We start from the raw sequence: 24207 nt of genomic DNA, 5'->3' as shown, positions 1-24207 counted from the left end.
CCTCTGGCTAACCAGCTTCCTTCACCCACTCGCTCTAGTTGCAGTTTTGGCAGCTCCTAACACAGCTGCTTCTCCCCTCCCCTCCATCACTGTGACTTTCAACTTAAAACACCATCATTTTGTCCTGCAATGTCCCCTCTGAGTCAATATCCTGCTGCTAGGGGCAGCAAAGAGCCTTTCTGCTGGATTTCAACCTACATTTTCTGTGATGTGCAATGCGCTGTGGGGTGCACGCTGCTCCAGCAGAGAAATTTTAATGCAGAAGCAATCCCACAAACACCTTCTAGCCATTGGCTGGGTCATTCGGCAAGAAAAAGCAGCTAGGAAAGCATCAAGAAAACACTATATGTGCTATAAAAAGACCACCCTTTTCTTCAAGCAGCGGGGTGCTACTAGATGACAAGTGACAGGGGAGAGGATGAGAGGGAATGGCCTCAAGCTCTGCCAGGGGAGGTTCAGACTGGACATTAGGAAAACAATTTTTCACAGAAAGGGTCATTGGGCACTGGAACAGGCTGCCCAGGGAGGTGGCTGAGTCCCCTTCCCTGGAGGGGTTTAAGGCACGGGTGGACGAGGTGCTAAGGGACATGGTTTAGTGTTTGATAGGAATGGTTGGACTCGATGATCCGGTGGGTCTCTTCCAACTTGGTTATTCTGTGATTCTGTGACAAAGTCCTGTCTCCGCTGCGATGCCCACCTGCAGAAACGGGGCTGGAGGCAGCTCTGTGCCGGTTTCACCCCTGCAGGCAGCAGCCGGGCTGAGCCAGCACGGACTTGGCAGAACACGGAGGCGCGTTGGCTGGGGGAGAAGAACCACCACGTTGTTCTCCCAAGGCCACCCCAGGCGCTGCAGGATCCCTGTAAGGGATCCCGGTCACACTAAGGCACCATCCATCCCCACGCCTTCTGCTCTGCCCCAGTGGGACGGCTCCTTACGTAAGGCACTCCCCGAGCAGGACAGAGAAGCCCTTTAACGCACTGGAGTCCCATCCAATCCTCCTCCCAGCAAAGACCTTAATGAGGGCTGTTTGCAAGCAAAGTTAGGAGGAAAACAATTACCTTTTTTATTTGTATGAACACAGGAAGTAATTGAGTGGAGTACGGAGGGCTGGGCAGGAGGAAAAGAGAACACATGGCCTTTTTCCTCCTCCTGCATATCGCTCTGGGCCTTAGAGGTCCTGGAGTAAATACGTACGTTCAAGAGATACACAGCATCTGAACTGGAAAAACGTGAAAAGAAAGGGCAACAATAAAGACATCCACAAAACCTTCCAGCCTTTTCCCTTGCCTGGTCGGGGGGCTATTTTTCTTTCCTGAAATATCTCACATTGAAGTAGTCAGGCCAACATGATAAAAGTTATTGTAGGGAGCATAGAGTTGATGATGTGAACAACGGAGAAGGGTTTGATTTGCCTCCTTTCCATCAAGACTCAGCACAGCTTATGTGCCCCATTAGCAGTACCCAAAAAACCCAGCCCCACAACCACCCCCAGCTCATAATGGAATGAGGAATTCTGTCCTGTTCTCAGCTGCCGTTGTTTTACACTCAAGGCAGGTATTAAAACTAAATTATCCAACCTCTTATTACACTATACAGACACTCATCCCTTAAAAAAGCAGATCAAACCCAGAAATCCTGCCTTTTCTGACTTTTTTCATGGTAAAAATACACAAGAGATGAGTAGCAGTAATGTCCTTTCTTTCATGCCATTCTTGTAGCTACTAAGCACTGCATTAGGGTCCCTTCATCCTTTCCTCAGTAGGAGTTCCTACAGCATCCTTTGGGATGAAGTCCTTAAACACTGAGTTTACAAAGCATTTAAGCATCCATATAACTTTAGGCACCGGGCAATCCATCCTCGCTAAGCAGAGCACTTAAGCACTTAGAGTAAATCATGTGCTTGATGGCTTCACTGACTCAAGGCTTTAATGTTAGGGCTTTACAGGACTATCCAGCACCCACAGTGCACTGGAACACTTGGCCAGCACCTCCAGAAGCTACGCGCCAAAGTTATGGATAACAGATAGAGCATGCGTACCATTAATCTATCATGTGCAGTATGTACACAGCTCCGATTGTGATCGGATGCTGGCAGGTACCGTGAACTTGCTGTTAAAAGAAATAAATGTACTTTAAGAGACAAGGAATCTTTGGAAACCAACAGTAAATTAAAATACTCTTCTGGATGAGAGCAGGGCTGACCACGATGGATGAAGCAGCAGGTTTACTAATACACACCTGAACCCCTGCAAAGAGCAATGCAGCTTTGCCTCTGCTACGCTTCTCAATTATAGATTAGTCCTGGTTTTGCTCCAGTTTGTCGCCTGTGGTCACCATGGCAACCCATCTAAAACTACCAGATACTTACCCTGATCCCTTCCCTTGGCCAATGTGGCACAGATTCAGAGTTGTTTATTTGGCTTTTATTTAGACATCGCCCCCGCCGCTTATCTCCCGATGCTGAGTTATTCCAGGTGCTCCCAACAGCCAGGCTCTGCTCTCTGGCACCAATTTCTTCACAGCGCTTGAGCTGTTTTCACTACGAGCCCACCAGCGTCACTGGCTGGTTGGTGTTCCCATCCCTCTCGTCACCAAACACAATACTCCTTTCTTCTAAAAAAACTGTGAATTCCCCGGCACTCATTTTCAGTGCACTGACCCTTTATCACCTTGGCTTGGAGGCTGCAATAGCATCCTAAATGATGGCGACTTATCTTCACCAGTTGCAACACTTTCTTCCTCCAGATAAGCAATGGTTAGTGTTCAAAAATAGTTGAAAATAGTTAGTGTTAGCAAAAGTTAGTGTTCATTAACCTAGAGATGCTGTAGACAGGACAGCAGGGCGGTTCTCCTTCAGAGGCACACAGTTTGTGTTCACAGAAGCAAATGCTAACTAGGACACAACAGAGCATTGGCTGGGATTGGCTGGAGAGAAATCTGAGCCAGCAAGACATGCAGACAGGACCAAGCTGTCCTTGGAAAGCCCTGGAGGAACAGAAGACACTAAAAACACAGCCAGACCGACAGTTAAGAGCCTGCTTGTCAGATCCTACTCATCCACCATCCATACTGCAAATCCCTGGCTCGTGCCAAGAGGACGCTCCAACCCAAGCTCTCTGGACACAGAGATTGGTCAGAGTCAGCATCTTTGTGCAGGCCCTGACTATCGCAGAATCACTAGGCTGGAAAAGACCCACGGGATCATCGAGTCCAACCATTCCTATCAATGTGATCTGGACAGCTTGGACACGGTAAAGGCAAAGCTAGCTTTTGACAGCCCACTAGCAGAATCGAGAAGATGACTCCACACATCAGATATAAAGTGATCCAGGTAAGAGCCAGGCTCTGGCCAGCCACAGTGAGGCCCGATCTGCTGGAGCTGCTTCTTATTTCACATTGGAACAACACCCAGAGTGAAGAGAGGTGTGAGAACCACCCAAAGGCAACGATTCCCTAGACCACCATGATGAAACATCAACACCTGAGACCAGGACCCAGCAGAGGTACCAAGAAGGCAAGGAAGGATTTGAGATGAGGCAACCCCCAGACTGGAAACGTCCCAAATGAAACACACAGTCAGGAGAGCACAGAGCAAGCTACTTAATTGAAAGCAAAAGCCCTTGTGTGTTCCTGAATCACAGACAGCTGAGGTTGGCCGGGACCTCTGGAGAGTGTCCAAGCCCAACACTTGCGGCACAAGCAGGTTTGCATTTGTTCATATTGGCAACCATTTGTCCAGAAGCAACCAATCTAAAATAACTCCTTGGCCTAGCTTAAGTAGAAATGCAATTAAAACAAAATACTGTCCTGCATGTTAATTGGTCTGGCCAGTGGACTTTCATCCTTTCCCACTTGAAAACACCGACTTCCACCTTCATTCTGAATCGTATCACAAGCCCTTGGCGCCACATAGCCCTCAGCTAAACTTCTACCTCAACTTGAACTTGCTATCCCAGACACCACTTTGATGCATTCCTCAGGAGTACCCTAAAAGCATTTTCTGCTACACGTAAGAGAACAAGCAAATGAGTCAGCACGCGCCGGGTGTGAACTTGTATTGCACTTTACTCCCTGTTCATCTCTCTAAGTGCAAGCCAGGAACAGCCCCACTGCTGTCAACTGAATCACATCAAAGAAAGGAAGGACCGCACACAGCCTTCTACATGGAAGATGCAGTATCGTGTCTTAGAGTCTGTATAAAACGCTGCAATGTCCATTATGAACTCAAAAACCAGGAGCGTTTTATGCCATTTATTAAACCATACTTGCTGTCCTAATACAAAAGCAACACAAAAAGGGGAGGAAGTCTTGCATACAAACACAAACCTACCTGCTTTCTGAAGTCCTGCTAAAGCTTACACTAACAAATCCTGATAAAGGGACCAGGAGAAAAAGAAACTGAAAGGAATAAAGAAAGTGATGGAAAAGGATGCAAGACAGAAGCCTGAGAGGCAGAGTAGGTAAGGAAAGAAAAAAATCACACATTCAGGACTGAAACGCTTCAAAATTCAGGATCACTTCTCAGTCCAATGGGGGCACAGAGCACCTGCTTTAGCAAACAAGACTCTGGCAAAGAAGCTTCCAGCAGAGCGATGCCCCTGTGCCAACTGCCCCAGCAGAGCCAGGAGAGCAAGGCTCTGGTCTGCATCCTTGCTGAGCACCTGGGCTCCTCACAAAGGCCTCAGCGCTGCGCTCCTTGCTGTGACACCGCGTATCAGACTGCAGCAGCCCCATTGCTGGCGCATGCTGAGCCTCACAGAGGTTTTCCCCACTGTCCTGCCTAGAAAGCATCTTGAACCCTTTTCTTGCTTTGCTTGAGAGAAATACCTTGGTGATATGAAAGGTAGAAATGAACCGTAGGGCTCGGTACTGTTAAACTGGAAGGGCAGCTGCCTAGAGGACAGAAACTGGGTAGATAAAACAACCCATCTGGGCGAGTCCTTCTGGCATCCCCTTTGATAATGGTATTCTACTTTTGAAAAGCATCAGGAGCTTCGGAGAATGCAATCACGGAAGGCCTTTGATGTTTCTCGATTAGCTGAGTACACGCTAGGACAGCCCTGACAGGTGGATGTTCCCAGCACAGAAACAACATCCCTCCTGCACCACCAGAAACGCAGAGCAGAACGACGTTGAAGCAGACAGACAGCACACAGCAACATTCACAGCTGGGAGCTCTGGCCACAGCCTAGGAGGAACAGTCTTATGTAGGAGTACGGCGTTAATCAGGTATGTAATCCCCTGGAGTCTAGTTATGAGCTTGAAATTAAGAATGTACGCGATTATTTTTCTGGAGGGAGGAAGCCTATGATTTCCTAAAGTGACGGGAAATAGCAGCATTCCAAGGCGACTTTATTTACTTTATTATTTAATGTTACGTTCCTCAGTTTAGCTTTTCAAAAGTAAATACTTTTAAAGAGCCCACCTGCAGCACCAGCTATACGACTGATTCAACATTTTCCAGGCATCCACGGCTAGTTAAGCGCAAAATGAAATCAGAATAAAAACACAACAGAAGCAAACACCTTTGGAGTTCAGAAATAACAAAAAGCCCCTCCTGCTCTTTAAGGCATTTTGTACTCATACCAAAGCATTTGTTGTGAGAATGAAGGCGAACGAGGCTCTCCAGCCCAAAGGTACAAAACAGTTCATGGATGATAAAAATAGGAGGTGGGATTCAGAAAAGAAACATCATCTTGCCAATAACTATTGTCTCTCTATCAAGCAGTTGCCATTAACGAGGATGACTCATGGCACAGACCGCTGCCAGCACCCCCCAGCAGTATTTAGTTAAAATGATGCTGCAACTCTCAGGAATAAGACGCGGTGGCCGTACGATTGATTCCCTGCAAGGAGATGCCAGCCCTGAGCCCAGCGCTGCTGCCATGAGGGATGCAGCGGTACCTAATGGAGACCAGGAATGCTCTCTCCGCCCTCCAGTGATGCTTCAAAGCCATGGTGGCACCTTGTCAGGAGGGCAGAAGTCACACCTCTTCTCAGATCTGCCACTCTGATTTGGTGTCGCTGCAGCCCAAAAGTAGTTGCCAACAGTTCATGTGGAAAAGGGCCACTTCAGCACACATTTTTATGAATGTAACTTATTTATTCAAATAACATGGAAGCCTTTGTTCACTGAAAACTAACAAGTCCTGTCATGGCTTGAAGGACCATAAACCACAGGAAAAACCCAAGGGCAGTGTGACAAACTCACTTCCCAAGACCAGAGGGGCAGATGTTCTCATTCTAGAGCAGCCGGGCTGACAGACACTTGAAACATAAGTGACAACTACTCAAGACAAAGGTAATGGAGAAAAACACAACCATTCCAAGATCTGACTTCACAAACTGTGCTTCAAAAGACAAAAGACTCCTAGGGTTAAGTTCTCGGCCTCTTCTGTGAACTGTTCCTACCTATGAAACAGCAGGGAAGTTCACCTTCACAATTAAACATCTGATTATCCTACTGTGGGCACAAACCAGAGAAACACTTTGCAAGCACCAAAACACACATCCACTGTCCCTTCGTTAGGAAATTGACCCTTTGCCCTGTGTGTAGGCTGCATTCTTTGGGTATTTTGCTCACATAACGTGCAGCTTCCTTGCTGCAGCTCAAGAATGTGATTCGCAAAGTAAAGGGGCAATGGGAAGCATCCCTGAGGAAGGACCACATCTCCTCCAAGTCACGCCATGGTGCTCCTGAGAAGACAGCACCATCTGCGAAACAGTAACTGTCACGGCATCACCTCACGTCCCTCCCATGGCATTTCCAGGAATCTGGCTGTCTGAGTGCCTTTCAAGCACAGTTTCTATCATCAGGAAGCCCTATCTCCAACCCATTCTCCTGAATGATGTCAACTGGTTTTTGAAAGGTTCCCACATTCCTAAAGTCTGGGAAAGAAGTTCAAACAGACCAAGATTGGTTTTAAACACACATGCATCACAGCACAACATTCCTGTAACTGCAGCCAAGATTTCAATGAACCTTTATGGAAAAGGACTGTTTTAAGTGACTGCCCTCTCACATCTCTACCCTCCTGCACGCCTGCTCGGGTGTCCTTTCATTTCCAGCCTCTGCTCGTACGTTCACGCCTCCTCCGTTGCCAGCAGGCTGTGGATGGTTGGACTCCCTCTGCACCCCTAGGGCAAGTCTCCCCAGCTTTACTCACCAGAGCCAGGAGAACTATCGTGTCCCACTACTGCAACCACTTACACGCACATGGCTCCTCGTCCACACAAATAACACGCACATCAACACAGGTGTCTACAGTGCTGGGAACAGAACAATTGTGACTACGGAAATACAGACCTACCTGGACCTGCCTTGAGCTTAGCAATGATAACCAGCAGAGCCAAGGTTTTGCTTTCAGTTGCTCCCATCAGCTGATGGTGACTTTACGATGTGGCTTAAAAGCTTTAATTAAATGTGATCAGGATACACGTTATCTTTGTGGCTGTTGTCAGTGTCTTTTAAAACTGTAGCCTGTCTGGATGCAAGAACCATTACAGTAACACTGCCAAACAAAAAGAGCCTTTTTTATTAAAAGAAAGAAACTGTGAGGAGGGAGGGAAGGAGAAGAAAAAGGTGGTAAAAAATAGAACTGGCTGGAAACCAGAAACTACAAGAAGAGCTGGCTTACAGGAAATTGCCCTCATCAGTCACTAGAAAGGAAATTTTTTTCCCATGTATTAACATGGATCTCACAGAGACAGGATGGGGTTACATACACTCGAAAAACTGCATTATCACAAGACAACCTGGCTTTAAACCTTGTCTGCTTGGGGAGGAAGGCAATGGAGAGGCTGCTCCTTTTCAGTCCATACCAGCAAAGCAGAAAAGGTTGTAGAAGATGCTTTGTTTACTGCATTAGCAAGTTTCAGTTACGGAGCTTTAATATAAAACCATTACAGCCAACATAAAGCATCAAAATAAAGTCAATGAAACAGCAATAGATACACCATGCAACAGCGGTGTAGGGTTCTAAACATACTGAGGAACATTACTCACAGTAATAATGTCTCATTTATTCAGGTCTTTACATGCTGTTTCACTGCAGAAGTTACACCTATTTTCACTGTACCACTCTAATTGAGCTTAATAGCATATTACTTAACCGAGTCTACAGCTACAGGCAAAGCTCACCTACTGCCTTTTAATACAGAAAGGCTGCATTTCCTAACCTGCCAATGAGTGGCTTTGTCACACAACGAGCAAGTGTTTGCACAACTACAGCTGCTGTTGCAGGGGCCTAAACCATGAATTAAACCCCTCCCAAACACAGTTTTTGTCATGTGTAACCATAATTACCGCTTGGCATTATCATCTGGCTGGGGCTTCAAGCAGCTTTTACTCCCTATTCCTCGGTGCTGTGCGGGCTGTAACCGTAGGCTCCTCTCAGAAAAAGAGCAAAGCACTCACTGACAATTTATTTTTGTTTACTATACCAGTTCTCTGCTAACGCACGTGTTACAGCAGCGCTCCCTAGTCCGATATTGCTTGAGGTCACCCGGGCAGTCAATAGCAGAGCTGGGGATTGAGCCACTCTGTTTGTTGGTCACGGGACAGCCATGCGCAGAGACACTGAGCCACGCTCTGCCCTGTATCGCAGTGGCCAAAGCCAGTGTCGGTCACAACGAGAGCCCTTCTACATACACAGCAAACTGAGCATCAATCTTGACACCACGCTAACAAAGGGCAAGAAAAGCCAGCACTGTTCTCCACCGCTTGCTGACCCATTTTTAGGCCAGTTTGATGGCTCAAAGTTATCATTTCTAGAAGAGCCGTTCCCCAGCCTGGAGTAGGTAACTCCCCCATCCCCAGCACCCTCTTTACGTACTTCTTACAGACCCCATTCTGCCCCATAAAGACACTACCCAGCATCTTCTTCCCCAGCGCTCCCATTCCTGCACAGCAAGCCCAGCACCGCAGCAGAACCGCACAGGACCAGCAACGGCGCTAAATTACAGGAGGCAGCTGGGCTGCAGCCAAGGATATGAAGGCCAAAATTTAGATCATAGGAAAGGCTTGGTCTGACAAAGAAGTTATGTGAAACTGCAAAATTTAAACACGTAACACATAAAACATCTGGTGTAGGAAGTCTAGATAAGTTGTTGTTTCCCTGCCCAAGCACACAGGCCAGATGTGGCATTACTGTCACCTCCAGCAATGCACCCCCAGAACTGAGTAATAATTAACAATTGCAGTAATCCAGAAGCTGAGGGTTAGGGTCACTGCTTATACCTGTTTTAGATCCTTCATAATGCAATCAGGCACCAACTGCTCCTGTATTTCTCCAACAAGTATCTTTTTCCATTTGTATTTTTAAAGAAAAACATGTCAAAGAAGTATCCCATAATATGTAGAGCTGTGGTCTTCCCCAGCACTTGCCACGAAATCGATACTGAAAGCTCAGAAGAAATACTCAGGTCATAATGGTGTTTGATAATGGAAATCTATCTTCCATCAGGCAGCAAACAGAAAAGGGGATCTGAAATGGTTGGACTCGATGATCCGGTGGGTCTCTTTCAACCTGGTTATTCTATGATTCTATGAAAGTCCCTTCCACTGAAAAACAACTGAAAGTTCTAGATGACAGACACCACCTCTGCCCTGATCCTCCACCAGCACCAAACACGTGAAGACAGGCTTTTACAAAGAGAGAGGCTGAACACAGACATGAGTTTCCCATGAGTTCAGACACATAAGGCATAGCCAGTCCCTGTCAGCCCCGCTCTCCGTGTCAAGGATGCTGCCAGCGTACATCCCTCTGGAATGCCATCTCCAGGGAGCTCTGGCACTGCCCCTGCCCCGTCCTCCCGCACGCCTCATTTACCTGGCTCTGAGCGCTGACCTTATGGCCATTTTTACTTCCCCGCTGCTGCACTCCCTGCAGCTCACACTATCCCCGACCTAACCTCATGCTGGTAAATACAGCCTATGCTCTGCGCTCAAGCAAAATTTTCATCCGCACTGCTTGATTTGGCATAATTTCCCCACATTTTGTTATCCCTGCCTGAATAAGCTATTGCCTCATCTCTGCAGGAGTTTTTTTTCAAGTTCTTATCTCTACTTATCATCTTTTCCACCCCATCTCCTTCAGCGCCCAGGAAGCTCAGCCACCTCAGCAGCTAACCCGGCACGGACAAGAACATCCCTGCTATTGACTAATTTCTTGCAAAGCAGAACGCTACAGAAAATCTCCGCTCTGCCCTAGGTGCAGAAGAAAGGTCACGCCTTCTGCTGTGAATCCAAGCCTTCTTTCCTGTTCAATTTGCAGCCGGCACTCGGGAGTCCCACAGTTTAAAAGCGCGTCCTCGCCCAACCACGCTGAGTGAGACAAGACACAATCCCAGGGGCTCTGGGGAGGGACACGGCGCCCCATCCAACCCAGACGGGTCTCTGCAACAGCAACGAGCCGAGCTCCCATCGCCCAACAAGGCACCAACACAACCCTCCACAAGGCTTCTGAATTGATTGGAGATCAGGAAACGTCTCCAGAGAAGGGCAAGCTTCACCCAGGAGACTCAAAGGCAGTTTTAAATCCAAGTGGTAGATGGAACGGCTCCCATGCAAAGAGTCTACGGGCATACACATGGAGACACGTATGACTTACACAACCCCACGAAACCAGGCAGCTTATTTGCAGAGGAAATCAATCGGAGCTGAAGAAAGTAGCCTTTCTGGAAATGCAAGCGCTGACATTTTACAGGCTGCTCCTCAGGAACACGGATGTGTTTCACAGTTAAAGTATTTCATTCTATCTGCCTGGAGACCAGGCCAGGAGCACCCTGACCTGCCCAGGGCCCAGGCCCTTTCATTAGCACAGCAGCAGCACCTTTGCTTACCCCCTGTCCAAAGAGCCTGACTTTCAGACTCCTAAGGTAGATTAAAAGCCTCCTGAGACGTGTTGCTTTCATGAAAGTTGACATGAAAAACACACCAGACTAACCTCTCCTGAAGATCTCTTCATTACGTCTACACTTGCAAATGCAGAACTCAGATTTTTCACCCCGCTTTCCCACATCTTCCAATTCCACACATGCTTCTGCTGAACCTGTTCTTGAACCCCAACTTCCAGCTGCCGTTTAAAGCTGATGAGGAAGCTAATACTGCTTCCCAAGTGAGGCAGGCGCAGCCTAGCAGAGACAGGGCAGCACCTGTTCTGCACCATTACAGAGAAGGACACACGGACTCACGGCTACGCTGACCTGGCTGCAGGGCTGAGCCATGCTTATCCTCTCTTGGTGGGAGGTTCTGCAAAACGCCACCCCCTGCTCCAACTCCAAAGGCTCCACGGGGCTCTGTGCACACAGGATGAGTGGACAAGCCAGCAATATTTCCAGATCTAAGCTTTGCTTTGTCTGCTCAAAGGCTTTAAAACATCGTTTAAGACAGAAAAATACCCCACTGCTTTTTGGAAACCTGTGGTCCAGCTCCCGCTCACTCCACTTTGGCTAAATGCGCTTCTGCCTCTTTTTTTTTTTCTTCTCCTTGCAAAGGCAGGTTTTACCCACAAAGTCACGCACTTCAAAAATGCCCTGAACCCACAAATCACAGTTGTCGGGCCCAGGCTCATGATTCATAACCACAATAAAGTTGTCTGAGGCTTCCTGCTCTCCTCTGCACTGACACTAATTCTAAAGATTAAAAATGAGATGCAGATTGCTGCTTCTGCAAACACGCTTTGTAACCTTCATGAGAGCTGGGTAACCTTCAGCCTCAGCTTCATTCCTCACCTGCAAAACATGTACTGTATCAGCCAAGTTACCACCCTCAGCATCTCCCATGCCTAAGCTGAAGTACAGCAAAAACCCAAACAGCTCTAAGATCCCACACTGTTGTCCCATCAGTGTCACCAGATACAGGCTGGAGAAAGTAGCCTCCAGAAACACCTCTGTTCTGCTCCGAGGAGCAGAAGAAAGGTCACACCTTCTGCTGTTTTCCTGCTGATAATCCAAGCAAACTTTCCTGTTCAGTTCATTACAGCAGCCAAGAAAACGCAGAGCTCCTTCAGCTGAGGTGCAGCCAAAAACATTTCCTTTTCCTTCACCTTTTTTCTTTAAAATGATTACAGTTACCCGAAGAATGCAGTGACAGTGGTAACATCAGCCCACAGGGACAAATAGGCTACAGATCTCTCTGAACTGCAAATTATGTTACTATTTGTTAATGATCAGCAGCAACTACTTCAAACTCAACCCTAGATCTGGGTTTGAAATATCCTTTACATTAAAGGGGCTCTCCCCTGCAGAATCACAGAATCATTAAGGTTGGAAAAGACCTGATACTTCAATCCACTCCAACCATTAGCCCAACCCCACCATGTCTGCTAAACCACGTCCCAAAGCACCACATCTACATGCTTTTTGAACCCCTCCAGGCATGGAGGCTCCACCACTGCCCCGGGCAGCCTCTGCCAGGGCTTCACCACTCCTTCGCTAAAGACAATTTCCCTAATATCCAACCAAAACCTCCCCTGGCACAAGTTGAGGCCATTTCCTCTCATCCCATCACTTGCTACTGCACTGTAAAAACAGAGTTGCTTCCACCTGTTCACTGTGTAAATCATTTCACAAAGGGAGAGAATCGCCCACGATGGGCAGGAGCAAACCAGCCAAGACCTTGTCCTGCAGTACTTTTGAGAGACTTGCTTCGTCCACCTCAGACGAGAACAGATGAACACTGACAGCAATTCTACATCTTGTGCTGTCAGCACATGAGACACCTAATAAATCCCCAGGTGCAGAAAACACCCAGAAGGGTTTTTTTCAGTTTTGTTCTGCTGCATAATTACAGGCAGGAGTTCCTACACTCTCATCACCACCACCCTGGCGGAAATAACAGCAAACAATGTGAAAAACACAAAAGATACCAGGGGAAAACCTGATTACTACATTTTCTGTAAATATAGGACATCTTTCAGGCGTCTGTCTGGCTTGCAGAGGGACGGCTTGATCTAAGTAATTCATTTTCTTAAATGGTTTATTTGCATAAGGCTGCCAGACACCCAACAGCAGGCAGGGAGCAGCTGCACTTATCTCTGGTCTCGGTGCGGATTGACACAGCAGAGAGGCTGGTCCCAAGGACACAATCACTGCTCGTGGCCCATGACTCTATTCCAGCCCTGGCAGCCTGTTCTCTGCCGTGGGGCGGCAGCTCCTGCTGCCCACACAGCGCTCCAGAAGGCCTGGACGGGGAAAGCAAAGACCCCAGACCCTGCTGGCAGAGTTTCTGGTGGATTCAGCAAGGCTAAACTTCACCCAGAGGAAGCGTTCCCGTGGAAAGCAAGAAGAAATCATGGAGCCGCGCACTGCTGTGTGATGCTTTCCCAGCCCTTCACACCAACCCAAAGCTGAGGTTTCTCAGAGCTGGGTCCTCAAAAGACTGCCATAAATTGCTACGGTGTAAAATCTGGTCTGTGTTACAGTCCCAGACAATATGAGCAGCCTGAGCAGAAAGCCAGCGAGCCCCTCACCACATTCTCACAATTGCCTCCAGCCTCCGCGTCCAGCAGCCATGAGACCAGCGTAAGCCATCCTCTTACAGGTGTTCCTCGGTGTCTTCGTGGTGGATTTCTGAGACACAGGAGCCTGTTTGCTGGCTGTTACAAACCCACGTGGGTGCAAGCCTGCTTAAGTTGATGGAGCTACAGCAATTTCAGGGATAAATAAGCATCTGGCCCTGATGCTTCAAGCTCTCTAGCATAAACACAACACACACAATTGTATTCTGACATGAACAGCTTAAGCACAGCAATCTTCGGTGTCAGCTCTTGCTTATGATGAAAATGCGTAATTGCCGATACAAAAATACTGGCAGAATCAGCCAGAATGGTATTTAAAAATCCATGCTTTATAGGTCAGCTCCCACAGCTTACAAATGAAACTTACCTTTGCATTTGCTGGAGAAAAGCAACGGTTTCCTAGTTAATGGGTTGGGGTCCACATTTTCTCCTTCTTAGCACATTATCACGTGCTTGAGACGTGTGCAAACCTATTCTAATTAGACACAAAACATGATTTTATACTGTCCATACTGTTACCGTTGCCCTATGGAGCTTTTTTGTAGCTGTGAGATCAGGATAAGCTGTTAATTAAGATGTACAGTGGTAACAGGTACCTTGATGGGAGAGACAACAAAGCACTGCATGTGGCTCAGGGGATTGGAATCTGATCCCACCAGGGCTGCGGACTTGCCCTACTGTCTGCAGATAATATTAATGTCTTGAGACGTGCCTCATCTCCTCACACGCAAACTGCAGATACTAATGCTCCCTTTGTCCTTCAGGAATGGGTCTCCAAAGAGGCTCGCTCCTCTTTCACCCCCTGCCTCAGCTCTGGAACTCACACCTTCGGAGTCACCTGGCATTGTTCTGGCTCTGAAACTCATCCCCACAGTCACGAGGAGCCAGGGAAAAGACGCGGGGCCATATGTGGCAGGGGAACATGGACTTGCCTCTCCCCACAGTCTCGTACCATGAGTTCAGACTCATTTGTGACTCTGTGTAGATTCAGTTTTGGCAGCAGTGAACCCCTGCACCTTTCCATTCTCCTCCCATCCCAAGGTCGCACCAAGGAGTCTGGGGCAGGCACTATTCCCAGACTGCTGCTTTTCCAAACCCCAAGTCCAAAAGCCTCTCCCTAGTGGGAACACCCCACCACACAGCCCCTTGTCTCCCACTCAGCTTCTATCCCCAAGTCACATATTCCCAGAGCCTGTTCTAAAGGAAGACCATAATTTAGTTTAAATAATTGTTTCAAACAATCGGAAAGAGCAGTCTGAGTGTGACAGCTCCACTAAGAGCACATGAATCACTTGAATTCTTGCCTACAATTCTGTGCCACAGCCAAATCTCTTCTAGGACTACACTTAACAACTGAGGATTTGAATTTCCCTGTTTTCAGTCACGCTGTTCCCATGGACCCTTGTCGAGACGAGGGGCCTTTGGAAGCCACAGCTCAAAGCAACCACCACTGCAGCTACAAGGCGTGAGATGATGGCATTAATGCCACAGCTGGCAATGCAATGCACTGTGTTGTACGGTATTTTGATTATAACACTGAAATGAATTAACAAAGCGACGTGTAACGCGCCCCCTGTGCAACAGTGGTTAAATGAGGATGACAATGGCAGAAACATATGTACAAGTATTTTCCTCTTTCTGTAATCAGCAGTAAAACATTACGAGGTCCATTCACACCCCGCTCTCTCCACTCTAGGCTAACATTCTCCATGCTGAATCAGACTGCGTTCCCTAGAAACACGAGGCTGACTGGATTTCATCAGGATTGTCACCAGTCCTAAACAGACTAGGAATTATAAATCAAATGGCTTGATAAAGTTATTTCAGCTAGATGTAAATATCCAGAGAGGTAACAGAAGATGCATGACTTGTGGATCTTAGTTTTGTGTTTAGTGCATACAGTAAAATAACCAGATGATTGTAACAATAAAATGGTCAATCGGTTCCAAGCAAAACTAGTGCATTTTGTATGAAGGTTTTAAAGTGAAATAACTCCTGCCTTTATACATTGCTCAGACATTAACTGAGGCTCAGACAAATGAACCACATTCTCCAATCCCTTTCTGAGTCTGTAAACGAAGAATTTGGTGAACAGCTTTGATCCCACCTGCTTCCGAGGTGAGCAGCAGCACTAAAAGAGATGCTGTAACATCTTTAGAAAATGAAGCATGTTTGTGCTTGCAACAGTCAAGACCTGGAAGGAAAATAACTGATTCCCCCTAGGACCATAATCTCTTTTCTCCTGGGATGTCATCCCTTTTCTCTGACAGACCTGGCCACAGGGAAAATTGTGAGACCCTCCACACTGCCCTATCGGATCAAACGGCTACAACCGTGGTTCTGTTATCACCTGTACCACTGGAAAAAAACTACAACTGACTTTTTGAGAGAAAGGAAAGACTCTTGACATATTGAGTGGTAATGGATCCAGAAATGAGTGAGGACATAAGGCATGGAGATAAAAATCTAGGAACAGGATACGAGTCAAGTCTGCAAGTAATAGAAGAGCTTCTATTTCCGAGTGCTGCACGCTGAAATGTTTTCTCCCCACCAGTAACAACAGATTCTCAAGTCATAAAGGCATTACAGCCACTATGATCAAAAGGCTGTAAGGGAGGCAAACCCTGGAGATGGAGATAACGTCTCCCAATGCCAGGGAAAAGAAAAAAAAATCAAACAAGAAAAGCTTTAAACAGAAACTCACATCCAGATTTTCATCCCTCACCTGCAACCTTGCCTGTTTTTCCTGCTGTATCAGGTAATCTCATAAAAGATGTTTTCCCTCCCCACAGAGACTTGTCCTGATGAATTTAAACTTCTCAGGTTAGAATTAAAGGGCATAAGAGCTCTTCTTTGATGCTGTCTCAGAAGACTCCACTGCTGTATTAGGAAGGGCCTGGCTCCTACTCCCACTGGAGTCAAGAGCCAAAACTCCCACTCGTTGCTATGGAGAAGGATCTAATGAAAATCGTAATTTTCCTGCTGCCTCTCAGCCTCCTGGGAAGGCACACAGGAGGTACAAGGTATATGTTTTAGCCCAGTGAATTACTTAAAACAACTGCAAAAAGTATCGTAAGGGCCTACTGGCTGGTCCAGCAACTTATTCCAGACAAATGAACTGCATCTGAGCATCTGAAGACTGAGCATTAAGTAGAAGCAGACGCTTGCAGCTCTTCAATATGTTGTTTCCTTTTAAAGAAGTTGTATACCACCTGTTCCTCCCATTTGCTGTTTTTTTCCTGAAGACATCGCTGGCAGTGGAATTAATCATTAAAAACAACCCACAAACCCTTACTTGGTTAACTAATGAGCACTTGGGAGCTGCTGGCGCCAATAAGAACAACTTCCTCAGCTACTCCCTCAGTAAATATTTTTCTGGTCCTGCCTCTGGGTCTCACATCTGGCGCTTGGTCGAACTCAAGCATTTGCTGCTGCTCAGAAAACTGCTGCTTTTTAACTCTGCATCTGTACACGTTAGATGTGTCATCTCCAACAACACAAAAGACAGTGGCCCTCACACTTGACAGAGAGCAGAGATGCCCAAAACCCAAAATACTTTTCTGGATTCAATGGGAAGGGAGAGGTTCCCTGGAAAACAGCTCAGCACATGCAGCCTCCGCGGCCCCGAGGTGCTGATCTACAGCCTCCGCTCTCGGCAGGAGGAGAGCCAGGGGAGCACATTTCCACACAGAAATTCCCTATGAACTAGGACAGGGCTGGGAACCCCTTCACACGCTCATGTTCTGCTTGTGAATAACAACATGGGTTTGTTGCTTTTTCTCAGGTTCTCAGTAAAGCACAACTGTTGTGCTTATATTTCATGTTTTGATTTAAGGAGTTGGGTTTTATTGCCTGCAACTGTGAAAAAATTTGCAATAGTAAGGTTGGATCTGTGCCTGCAGTGACAGGTCTGAAGAAAATGGTCTTGCTTTTATTCATTTGTGAAAGATGCACATCTACTTCGTAATGTGCAAGGAGAGAGAGGGTGCTTTGAAGCTGTCCAGAAAGAGATATGACAGAGTCAGACCAAGAACTGCATGAAGATTTCTTCTGTGCTATTATAAAGCTACCAAAAGGGACAGCTGAACATTTAGCATGCCGGGAAAAAGTAACATGACCTGAAAACGTCTTAGATTCAGGTGGGAGAAGAGTATCAGAGAGAAAAACCAACAAAATGCAAAGTTTAAAGTGTTTATCAAGCCTTGGTTTGGAGCTGCTCCTGCAGCCAGCACTTACTGTTTGATCAGCTCACTAAAATGGGATTTAGCCAACTGAGTATTTAATTACAAGAACCTTTTTTTCTCTCCATTTATGCAAGAGCACATCTTCTTCACATGATAAATTCTGAGCAGCTCAAATGCAGGTGACAATTGGGTTAGTGCTCCCTCCTAAGAGCAGCCAGGAGTTTACCTGTCCATTTAGCCCACGTTAACTCTCCTGGTTACACACGTTGCTGTTTGTGACAAGCTTTCAGTACAGACAGCGTATTCAACACCTGCCATCAAGATTTCTGAAGCTTAGAGAAGCACCAGTGAATTAAAACAAAGAACAAACTCGCCTCGGCTTCACTGTTGCTCTTTACAGAGAGCACCCACCAAACAGCTTCATCCACACTTGAAGCTCAGCTCCTCAAGTCACTCTCTTCCAGTACAGTTATTGGGCTTGGCGTCATTACAGCTCTGAAAGACTCTGCTCTTCCTGAGCATTTAACTTTTGCCCGATGAATCATGTTCAATGACACGCAGAGGACGACAAGACGCAGCTAAAAAGCGTTTTGCACTCACTGGAATCAAACCTGCACCTTTTCTCACTAGACAAGGATTAATACCATGAGCAGGACCCTGGCAGTTTCGTTTCGTGCGCGTTGACAACTGGAGGCTTGCTGATAAATTCCCGCACCTCACCCATTTCTCTCGCTGCCTTCCACACACACACACACGAGACGGGGCTTACGGGACTACAGCAATTTTTTTAACAACCTGAAGACACAAATGCTCTGTCTGCACTGCAGCCCAGCACAGTTCTATCACAGCATTTCAGAGCTGGCAACAAGCACCGCACTCTGCAATACCGGCTGAGGACACGCACTTTAGAAAGACTCACGCCTTCAGACACAGGAAAATGAACTTCAATCTCCAGGAGGGAACAAAGGGGCTGCAGCAAGGTTCCTGACAGAAAGAATTGCCTCCAGCACACAGAAGCAAGCAACATGTCCTCCAGTTCTTACTCTATTCCTCATCCTAGGAAGGACGAGTACAAGAACAAGCTCCAGGAAAGAAAACACAGAACCAAACCTATGGCTTCCTCGTGGCTGTGAGGTGCCACCAGACAAACATGACACTTGAAAACTTGGAGTGGATGAGATCAGCGCTTTTCTCGGCTGATGAGAAACAAGCAAATAACTGCCCTTGCAACAACGACTGGATAAAGTGGGAATGGTATTGACCATCTCTTTGTGTTTCTTTTCACCAGAGCCGTGCAAATCACCAAATGCCGTCAGCACCCATTTCACAAAACCTTCCCTGAATAGATAATGCCAGGGTGCAGCGGGAAGTCCAAGGATCAGCATTTCTTCCTCTCTGTGCTAGGCTTCAAATTCATGTATTCCATAAACAACCTCAATAAAACATCTCAACAAAGCAGAGCAACCAGCCCTCAAACAAGGTGAGCGTGTGGTGACTGACAGACAAGTAATCAGCGTGTATTGCAGTGAACATTCTTGGCAACCACGAACCCTAAATTTGAAGTGAGAGAGAAGAGAAATGCCACGTCACTGGTTCAGCTTGCAGTGCAGCACCGGCTTTTGGGTAGCTCGACTCGCACGGCCACCAGGGCGTTCCTACAGACAACAGACATCTGCACAAAATAGTTGGCAAAAACCCCAACACATTCTTATTTTCGCTTAGGTTTCTGTGCCATAAACACCTTCACTGCACAGCCCAGGAAATGCACGCACTGTCTTTGCTTAAAACACCATCAAAATACGTAACATACATACACACACAGAGGTCGTAGGAGGAGTCCTGCCAAAATATTTGGTTTTGTTTGAACAAGCCGCAGGTTCGTTAGGCAATCCATGCGAGCAGAGATGGGCAGCATCGCCGGTGCTCCGCAATGACTGATACAAGACCAATAAAACCAGAAAACCCACCTTTTGGTGTCGTCCTCACGTTGTCAGCCACAGGATAGTTAAGTTCAGGTTTCCACAATCTGAAACAAAGTGAAAGCTCTTGGTTAGTGGCAGCTAAGAAAGGAAACAGGCTCTCCTATTTTACTAAATGTATTAGAGACTCATGAATTGTGACACGTGATTAACAAATAACCTCCCTCTCTGCTTTTGGTAACACGCAAACCCACCCCAAATTGGCCTTGCCTGTGTCTAGGACCTCTCCTGTCATCACAGCTTGGGCCCTCAGAATGCCTCTTCTTATATGAAGTGGATATTCATGGAAAAACGGATTCCAATGAAACACAGGCTACTCTGATGGCTTCCACTGGGGTCAGAGTTTCACAGGAACAACTAAGCCCCTTCTCTCTTTGCAGAAAGAAGATCTGCAGGCAGAAGACCTTTCATGTAAGACAACACCTCAAACCCTGGGTCCAGTTTTGGGCTCCTCACTACCAGAAAGACATTGAGGGGCTGGAGGAGGGAACAGAGCTGGGGAAGGAGCTAGAGAACAAGTCTTGTGGGGAGAAGCTGAGCGACCTGGGGTAGTTCAGCCTGGAGAAGAGGAGGCTGAGCGGAGACCTTATCACTGTCTACAGCTCCCTGAAAGGAGGTTGTACTGAAGTGGGTGCTGGTCTGTTCTCCAAAGTAACCAGGGAGTGGATGAAAGGAAACGGCCTCAAGTTGTGCCAGGGAAGGGTTAGAATGGATATTAGGAAAAATGTCTCCACCAAAATGGTTCTCATGCACTGGCAGAGGCTGCCCAGGGAGGTGGTGGAGTCCCCATCCTTGGAGGGGTTTAAAAGACAGGTTCTCAGGGATCTGGCTCAGCAGTGGACAGGTACAGCTGCACTCGATCTCAAAGGTCTTTCCTAACCAAACAATTCCACAATTCTCTGTATCAGGACACACCAAGGATGATTCACCAAAAATTACAGAAGATGGTAAGAGCAACAATTCAAAGTACAAGGACTCAGCAAACAAAACAAAATATGACTTAATTCACCAAAAACCTTCCCTGTTTCCAGGAATCTCACAGTTATACCACACAGTGAAAAATGATGTGCTTTCAAGCTGCAGGCTGAAGGGACCTACAAATTGAATATCATGTAATTGAGCATCAAGTATCCCAGAAAAGCTACAAAGGGGAAGTGCTGCTGAGCAACCACAGGAGAATTCTCTCCAGTGCTACAGCAGTTCACTGCATGACCTTGGGCGCATCCTTAACTACTTTGTGCTTCAGTCACTACTGCATCTTAAGGTGAGTACAATATCATCACAACAACACAAATGAGGACTAATTATTGCTTTGCACATCCTGTGAAAGGCTGGGCAGGGAAGAACCACCCATGAAGTGTAAATTGTGGGTGTTTACAAACTGCACTGAGTTGCTCAAAAAGGAAGGACAGCAGGCTGGACAAAGCCGTACTAGCTGTTCACTGGTTGGCAAGGGAAGGGTGGGAGAAGGTAAATGCTAGCAGGCACACAAGCACTTTGTACTTGTAGTCAACTTTGCTGTGTCTCACTGTCCCCACGAGCACAGGGATTGTCACTGAAAGCAACGGGAGTCTCGCCTCAGACTTTATTACATGTAGAAACGAGGACTTTCACCTCACAGAAGGTAGCGAAGAGCAGATTCAGCGTCTTGGCCATGACAACACGAGGCAGCGGTCAAATTGGGAGCAGAAAGCAAGGACCTCATCCTTACCCTCCAGCTTTTAATCATAGGACAACTTCCCAAAAGCAAGGAAAAGCAAGCGTGCATTGCCCACTGCTGTCATAACTGAGGGTAAAAGTGGAGGTGTAACCAGGAGAAAAGGGGAAGAAAACTCAAGCTCAACTATTTCTTCTTTCCTCCCAATACCAGAAAATGAAAAATCAGTCCTAACAATACGCGGGCCTGGCGTGGTCCCTATTATCTGTGGTTAATTCCACATGTCTGAGAAGGAAATCAGCTCTAAGCTGGTTAGACTTGCTAAATGAGATTTGTCCAAGGCCCCGCCCTGGGGACAGTGTCATGCACCAAAGATTTGGTGTTCCTTGGGAAGATGCAATTTGTCCAGACACCATTAATAATGGTCAGCAAAACACAATCATCTAAAAACCCTGCATAATACCCCCTACTGAGCAAAACCCCATTCAGCACCTCCTAATCTCGGAGGGGCTCCCAGCCCCCAGCCAAAGCAAGAGATGAGTAGGGATGGTCCCAGCAGGCTCCCTTAGATAAAGCTTATGATGAGCGTGTGATGAAGAAGCACGCAACCCCGGCACCTCCAGCAAGGAGAGCTTCCCAAGTCTTTGGGGCCACATCGGTCCACAGTCTTGTTGCAAGTGACAATATGGCTATAAACACTGATCAGACACCCATTTACTTTTCTGCCACAGTTACATTCATTTAACTCTGCATTGGGAACCTCAAGATTTTCAGAACCTCAGCCCTGACTCACGCATTCTGCAGCGAACACGCCGGACCCATTTAGGAAAAGACCACTAATAAATAACGTGCCGTGCCAATTGCTTGACTCAAAGAAAACAATTAACACCGCCACATGTTGGCATTTTGTCTTCTGAATACTTGTTGGCTAATAAATTGGGTGTTGTTTTTAAAGAGCATGTCTCTATTGAATAATTTATCTACCCCTTTCCTGTAGCTGCACGGCACTCGCTAACGCTGTCAGCTTTTACGTGCTGCTGGTGCTTCTGCAAGGAGTCACACAAACAGGTCTGCGGAGTAAAACCATGCACTGACAGCCTGTGGTTGTCCAACACACCCCTCGGCACAGCTGGACACATCAGATCCAACACCCTGGGCACGTCTCGTTTCAGGAGACAGTTGGTTTGGCTGACAGGGAGAAACTGTTTGAAAATGTGCAGGCAGGAGACGGATCAGGTACTGGTGACCACAAATGACACCACCAACTATTGCAAGAGAAGGAAGGGGCAAGCGCAGCAGAGTTAGGGTAGTGAATCTGAAGATAGATAGACAGACAGACAGATGGAGAGATAGACGGAGAGATGGATGGAGAGATGGATGGAGAGATGGATGGAGAGATGGACGGATAGAGAGATAAAACAGGTGTCAAGCACCTCTGCAGAGGTCAGCGGGGCTCCAGGGGAGGCCAAGAGAGCACAGGAAAGCTACAAATGCTGTAGATGGAATAAAGATACAGAGATAAACTACTCTGAGGGAAAGGAAAGTCGGGATATCAAGTAATTACAGTGCTGGCAAGAACGGATAGATCTGTTTAAAGAATATTAAGAGGAGACTCACATAGGTAAGGCAGCTGAAACAGATTAAACTAAACTACAATTTCTCTATTATGTTAAAAAAAACCAAACCCAACCCCAACACAAACCCACCACTAACTAACGGATGAAACCTTTGACACTGGGAACTCACGGGAGATGAGGGGAGAACTACAAAGGCAACCACAGGGCCACCGTGGGGAGAGGACCTAGAGACCTGCCAGTCTAAATCAGAGTCCCAAAACAAATTGTTAATCAGCTGTAAATACCTAAAAGATGGTTAGAGGATCAAAATCAGCAAATCTGCCCCTGTAAAGAGCCAAGACACTGGTCTAATCTAGCTTTCTGCGGCAGTATAGCACATTTACTGGGAAAAGGGCAGCACAGACACACTCTTCAGGGCTTTGAACAAGTCCTCAGAGGGGTCAGACTGAGGTTTGCTCCTTTGCGATGTTTTGTGACCAGCCAGAAGACAGCAGCAAGCCGAGAGAGCTTACAAGTATTTAATTTGGTTCAAAACTGATGCCACGACTGACTGATGCCACGAAGAGCTGTAGCGGTGCTGCTGCAGCGGCAGCAGAGAGGAACGTCTCAGCACAGCTTCATCCCCCAACATCTCAGCTGAAGGCCAGCAGGCTGAGCCCAGGGACACGAGTCTGCACGGGAGGACCTGGAGGGCAAACCCACATTGCTCTCTGCTGCGCTGTGGCTCTGAGGTAGAGGCAGAAAACCAAGGGAACAAGTGGATATTCAGCTTCCACACAGGTTTTCCAGAGCTCTTCTGTCAGAGCCACCAACCTGGTACTGTTAACTGCTGTCTGCAAAGCAGACATGCCTGCACGCAGGAGATAATCCTCCAAAGAACAAAGCCAGCAGTTGCTCAGCATGTCTGAAAGACTTGCAAAGGAGACTTAAGCTAATCTAACTCAACTAGGAGCCTACCGAGGCTGTGCAGCACCTTCACTGGGCAATAACCAGGTGAAGAGGATGGGGAGACCGTGTGGAAACTGCCTCCACTAAAAAAGCCTCCATCCTATCTCTTGCAGGTCTTTCCAGCCTCCTGTGTTTGCCTTTTTTTGACCTGCCCGCTGCAGATAATGGGCAGCCCGAGGTTTTTGGTTGGTTGTGCTGATGAAGCTGAGCAGCAGGAGCTGTGGATGCGCTCCGAACACCTCATCCCTGAAAAGACACTGGCCTAATTCACATTTTGAACAGAGGTTCCCACCCGAAGCCAAGTGCTGCCGCCTGCTCTGCGCAAAGGAAGAACAAACGAC

The 24207-nt window shown here is 47.1% G+C and overlaps 1 protein-coding gene across 33 annotated transcripts in view; it reads right to left on the bottom strand.

Annotated features, from left to right (window-relative positions):
* MAP2 (microtubule associated protein 2) overlaps positions 1-19731 on the bottom strand; it is a 163568-nt gene extending 143837 nt beyond the window's left edge. For 31 of the 33 annotated variants that reach the window (XM_069860515.1, XM_069860535.1, XM_069860529.1 and 28 more), the window contains exon 1: positions 19673-19731. The gene's annotated coding sequence lies outside the window, so the exon portion shown is untranslated. The remainder of the gene's footprint in view (positions 1-19672) is intronic. The other 2 variants (XM_069860528.1, XM_069860520.1) reach the window with 2 other exon arrangements.
* Positions 19732-24207: the final 4476 nt, after the last annotated feature.

This window comes from Phaenicophaeus curvirostris, chromosome 7 (genome assembly GCF_032191515.1).
Source record: "Phaenicophaeus curvirostris isolate KB17595 chromosome 7, BPBGC_Pcur_1.0, whole genome shotgun sequence".
NCBI lineage: Eukaryota > Metazoa > Chordata > Aves > Cuculiformes > Cuculidae > Phaenicophaeus > Phaenicophaeus curvirostris.
This window is presented reverse-complemented; position numbering and strand designations above follow the sequence as displayed.